The sequence below is a fragment of the Pteropus alecto genome, unplaced genomic scaffold (genome assembly GCF_000325575.1).
Source record: "Pteropus alecto unplaced genomic scaffold, ASM32557v1 scaffold74, whole genome shotgun sequence".
NCBI lineage: Eukaryota > Metazoa > Chordata > Mammalia > Chiroptera > Pteropodidae > Pteropus > Pteropus alecto.
Window position 1 is genome coordinate 1 of NW_006436291.1, and position 6,474 is coordinate 6,474.

The 6,474-nt window shown below is 42.1% G+C and overlaps 1 pseudogene; it reads right to left on the reverse strand.

The window, feature by feature from the left end:
- Positions 1 to 4,624: 4,624 nt before the first annotated feature.
- On the reverse strand, positions 4,625 to 4,742 carry LOC112480512 (annotated as a pseudogene).
- Positions 4,743 to 6,474: the final 1,732 nt, after the last annotated feature.

Genomic DNA, 6,474 nt, shown 5'->3' on the forward strand with positions numbered 1-6,474 from the left:
GCACATGAAAATGGCAGCAGACAAAAACTTCTTAACGACCTGACCTTGTATTTTATTTTCGAATACCTACGATAATGCAGCAGAAATAACTTTTCACGACCTGCGCTGTGGTGCTATTCCCCAAATGCTCACCAGATGACAGCATAGAATAAATTTTAATTCTTACACTCTGGTGTTATTCGCAAGATGCACACTAGATGAGGGCAGAAATAAATTTTCATGATGGCATACACTAGTGTGTATTCCCCAAATGCCCACCAGACAACAGACGAAAATAATTTTTTATGATGATATACACTTGCGTGTTGTTTTCAAAATGCCCACAAGATGACAACAGAATAATTTCATGGCATGCACTCCTGCATTTTTCCCAAGATTCACACGTAATGGCAGCAGAGAAAACTTTTTATAACGACAGGCCCTCAGGTCCTATTTTCAAAATTCACAAAAGATATCAGCAGAAATGTTTTCATGACCTGCACTGCAGTCTTAGTCCCAAAATATCCACCAGTAGGCAGCAGAGAACAACTTTTTATTACATGCACTCTGGTGTTATACCAAAGCACACGAGATGAAGGCAGACAATACATTTTCATGGTGAGCTACACTTGGATTTTATTCTCAAAATACCAACATAAGGTATCAGAAAATAACTTTTTATGATGACATATTTGCATGTTATTTTCAAAATACCCACAAGATGATAGCAGAGTACAGCTTTTCATGACATGCACTCATGTGTTCTTCACAAGATGCACACAAAATGGCAGCAGACAAAAATTTTTCACAACAACATGCTCTTGGATGATTTTTAAAAAATGCACACGCGATAGCAGTAGAAATAACTTTTAATGACATGCACTATGGTGTTTTTCCCAAAATGCCCACCAGATGGCAGCAGAGAATGAATATTCAAGATGACTTAACTCTTGGGTGTTATTCTAAAAATGCTCAACAGGTGGCAGAAGAAAGTAACTTTTTATAATAACATACACCTGGGCGTTAGTTTCAAAATGCCCACGAGATGATAGCAGAGAATAACTTTATGACATGCACTCCTGTGATTTTCCCAAGATACACACAAAATGATGGCAGAGAAAAACTTAATAACAGCAGGTCCCTTGGTTTATTTTCATGCTCATGAGATAGCAGAAATAACTGCTCAGGAGATAGCAGCAGAAATAACTTTTCGTGACATGCAGTTGGTGTTATTCCGAAATGGTATTATTACAAAAATGCCCAACAAATGACAGCAGTGAAGGAATACTCATGATGACAAACATTCAGGTGTTATCCTTAAAATACCCACCAGATGGCAGCAGAGGAAAAAAGCTTTTTATTACATACGCTCTGGTATTTTTCTAAGATGCACACGAGATGGGCACAGAAATTAATTTTTCATAATGACCTACACTCAGGTGTTATTCCCAAAAATGCCTACCAGATGGCAGCAGAAAATAAATTTTTATGATGACATACACTTGGGTGTTATTTTCAAAATGCCTACAAGATGACAGCAGATTATATATTTTCATGATATGCACTCTTGTGTCATTTTTAAAGTGCCCAGAACTGACAACAAAGAATAACTTTTAATGACATATATAAAGGTGTTATTCCAAAGAAGCACAGGAGATGGCAGCAGAGAATATTTTTCATAATGACATACACTCTGGTGTCACACAAGATGGAGACAGGAAATAACTTTTATGACATACACTCAATTGTTATGCCTGAAATGCACACAAGATAACGACATAGAATAACTTTCTATGATGACCTACACTTTGATGTTACACCCAAAATTTACACGAGATGGCAGCAGAGAATAACTATTCCTGGTGATGTACACACAGGTATCTTCCCAAAATGCACACAAGACAGAAGCAGAGAATAACTTTTTCTGACATATACTCTGGTGTTATCCCCGAAATCCCAATAAGATTGCAGCAGAGAATAACTTTTCATGACATACATGCATTTTTACTCTTAAGATGCACATGAGATGACAGCAGAGAATAAACTCAAGTGTTATTCAGCAGAAACCAACACAATGATACTAGCGAATAACTTTTTATGACATACACTTGGATGTTTGGTTTTTTTTCGGATGTTATTTTTTAGCTGCATACAAGATACCAGCAAAGAATGACATTTCATGATGACATAACTGGGGTGTTATTCAAGAGATACCCACGAGATGGCAGCAGAGAATAAATTTTCAGGATGACAATCAGGTGTTATTTCTAAAATCCCCAACAGATGATAGCAGAGTATAAAATTTTATGACATACACTCTTGTGTTATTCCCAAGAGGCACACAAAATGGCAGCAGAAAATAAATTTTTATGATGAGATACACTTGGGTGTTATTTTCAAAAAGCCCGCCAGATGGCAGCATTAAATAAATTTTATGATATGTACTTATGTGTTATTTTCAAAATACCCATGAGATGGCAGCAGAGAATACTTTTCATGACTAGCTTTCTTGTGTTTCCCAAGATGCACATGAAATAGCAGCAGGCAAAAGTTTTCATAACATTCCCTAGGGTGTTATTTTCAAAATGCACGTGAGATAGTTGCAGAAATAACATTTTATGACATGCACTGTGGTGTTATTCCCAAAAAGCCCACCAGATGGCAGCAGAATAGAAATTTTTATAATGACATATACTTGGGTGTTATTTTCAAAATGCCCAAGAGATGACAGCAGAGAATAACTTTCGTGACATACGCTCCTGTGTTTTACCCAAAGACACACATGAAATAGAGACAGTGAAAAATTTTTCATAAGAACAGATCCTTGACTGTTATTTTCAAAATGCACACCAGATAGCACCAGAAATAAAGTGAGGGGTTATTCTAAACGCCCACCGGAAAATAAATTTTGAGGATGACTGGCGGTGGGGTGTTATTTTCAAAATGTCCACGAGATGGCAGCAGAGTATAATTTTCATGACATGCACTTCTGTGTTATTCCCAAGATTCACATCAAATAGCAGCAGAGAAATATTTCATAACGACATACCCTGGGGTGTTTTTTATTTAATGTATACTAAATATAGCAGCAGAAACAAGTTTTCATGATGTACACTGTGGTGTTATTCCCCAAATGCCCACCAGATGGCAGCAAGAATAAATTTTATTACACTCGTGTTATTCTCAAGATGCACAATGGACGAAGGCAGATAATGAATATTTACGGTGACCTACACCAGGTTTTATTCCCGAAATATCCACCAGATGGCAGCGAAGAATGTCTTTTTTTATTTCATACACTCTGGTGTTATTCCCAAAATACCCACCAGATGACAGCAGGAAATAAATTTTAATGATGACATACACTTGGGCGTTATTTTCAAAATACCCACGAGATGGCAGCAGAGAAAAATTCTTCATAACGACATGCCCAGGATGTTATTTTAAAAATGAACATGAAAAAGCAACAGAAATATCTTTATGAGCAGCACTGTCATGTCATTCCCAAATTGCTCGCGAAACGGCAGCAGAGAATGAATATTCATAATGACCTACACTTATGACATATATTCAGGTGTTATTCCCAAAATGCACACGAGATGGCAGCAGAGAAGAGCGTTTCCCTGCCTAAAAGGCTCTGCCCACCATTAAAATAAGAGTCCAGACCCTTGGTACTTAGCTCACTTTGAGATAACTCCTGTCCTTTACATATTTCATCTCACCACGGGCCACACCCCTTGGCCCCTCCCCTGGCCCTCCCTGCCCTGACCCTGTCCCCTCCCCTGTCCCCGCCCTGCCTTGACTGGCACCCGTCCTCCACTAGACCTGCCAGAGCCGCAGCTGGGACAGGAGCGGCAGCCCTGGCCGCTGCCGGCGTAGACGAGCGCACGCCTCTGCGACCAGCGCCCCGCTCGGGCGGCGTCGCCCCCACCATGCCGCCGCGCTGGCTGGAGAGCGGCCCCAGAGGTAATGTGGTGCAGACTCCTAGCCGGTCAGAGGCTACCTGCGCTCTGAGCCTTCCAGCCTTGCGCGCAGGGCTTCGGGGGGCCAGGGGAGCGTGCGCCTGCCTCACCCCTTCATCCCAGGCCTTGGCCTGTGGGTCGGCGCTCTCACATCCCGGAACTACGCAGCCCCCGGACCGCTAGCCTCACCAGTCTTGGCCGCTCCGCAGGACCATGGCCCGGGCGTGGCCTGCCATCTTCTCGGCCACTTGGGCACCTAGGCAGGTGCGGCCTAGGCATGTCCTAGCTGAGTCTAACTCAGACCCACCCCTCCCCTGCGCTCCCAGCCATGGCCGAGCCCGACCTGCACAAAACCACGCGAGACACTGGCGACACCACGAGGCAACGGTTCAGCCCGCGACCTCGCCCTTCACCCAGAGCCCTCGGCCCTTGGGGCTCGGCCCCACGGAGCCCAGGAAGGGAAGGGCATGGAGCGGAGAGAGAACACAGCCCAGGACTGGCTGCAGGAGAGCAGGTGGAGGCGGGCGGTGGCGAGGGGCGCTGGGCCGTGTGTGCAGCCCTTGGGCTGAGGCGGCTGCCCGGGACCCACGAGACAGTGAGCCAGCAAGAGAGCGAGCGAGCAGGGCCCGGGGGGCGTCCAGGGGAACCCTGGCTGGAGGGCGGCAAAAGGAGGGGGCGGCAAAAGCCTACAACACCCGGTATTCCCAGGTGGCCTCCCACCAAGTACTAACCAGACCTGACCCTGCTTAGCTTCTGAGGTCAGACGAGATGGGGCGCATTCAGGGTGGTATGGCCATAGACTCGAGTGTTATTTTTTCAATACACATGACATAGAGGCAAAAACTTTTCTTGATAGGCACTATAGTGTTATTCCAAAAATGCCCACCACATGGCAGCGTAGAATGATTTTTCATGATGACAGTACTTGGCTGTTATCCTAAAATACACACCAGATGGCCACAGAGAATCTTTTTTACTTCCGCTCTTGTATAATCTCCAAGATGCACACAATATTAGGGCAGAGAATGAATTTTCATCACGACCTATTGTAAAGTTTTATTCCCAATATTTTCCACCAGATGCTAACGGAAAATATTTGTTGATAATATACATCTGGAAGTAATTTTCAAAATGCCCACGAGATGGCTGCAGACAATTTTCATAACTGGAATTCTTGAGTTATTCCCAAGATTCGCACGAAATGGCAGCAGAGAAAAAATTTATAACATTTCTTGGGGTGTTATTTTTTAAATAAACACAAGATAGTAGCAGAAATAACTTTTCACAACACACACTGTTGTATGATTCCCAAAATGCGCACCAGATGGTAGCGGGAAATAATTTTTTATGCTGACAAAAACTTGGGTGTTATTTTCAAAATGACATAAGATGCAGCAGAGAATCACTTCATGAAATATACTATTGTGTTTGCTCCAGGATGCACATGAAATGGCAGTAGACAAAAACTTTTCATAATGATATGCCCTTGGGTTTATTTTCAAAATGCATATAAGTTAGCAGCAGAAATAACATTTCATGACATGCTCTGTGGTGCTATTCCCAAAGTGCCCACCAGTAGTAACTGAGAAGGGTAGTTCATGATAACAAACCCTCGGATGTTTTCCAAAAATGACGACCAGATAGCAGCAGAGTAACTTTCGTAATTACATTCTGGTGTAATTCCCAAGATGCACTCAGGATGGGAGCAGAAAATGAATATTCACGATGACATATACGTGTGTTTTATTTCCAAAATGCCCACCGGATGACAGCAGATAATGAATTTTTAAGATAACATACACCTGGTTGTTAATTTCAAAATGGCCACTAGATGGCAGCAGAGAATAACTTCATAACATGCACTCCTGTGTTTTTCCCAAGATGCATACTAAATGGCAGCAGACAAAATATTTCATGACAAGATACCCTTGGGTGTTATTCGTAAAATGCACACGATATTGCAGCAGAAATAACTTTTCATGACATGCACTGTGGTATTATTTCCAAAATACCTGACATATGGCAGCAGAGAATAAATATTCATGATGAGAATATCTGGGTGTTAACCTTAAAATGCTCACCAGATGCAGTAGAGAATAACTTTATTACTTACATTCTATGTTATTCCCAGGATGCACACTATATCAGGGTGGAAAATAATACTTTTTGATGACATACTTGTGGGCGTTGTTTTAAAAATCCCCACGAGATGGCAACAGTATAATTTTTTATGACAGGAACACCTGTGTTCATCCTAAGATTAACACTAAAAGGCAGCAGAAATAAAAATTTCATATCATTACCAACAGGCACGCTTCTGTCATACACAAAATGCCCACCAGATGGTAGCAGAGAAAAACATTTAATAACTTACACTCTGGTCTTATTCCAAAATGCACAATAGATGACAGAGGAAAATATATTTTCGTGATGGCATATACTAGGGTGTTATTCCCAAAATTCCCACCAGATGGCAGCAGAAAAATAAATTTTTATGACATGCTCCTGCGTGTTATTTTCAAAATGTCCACCA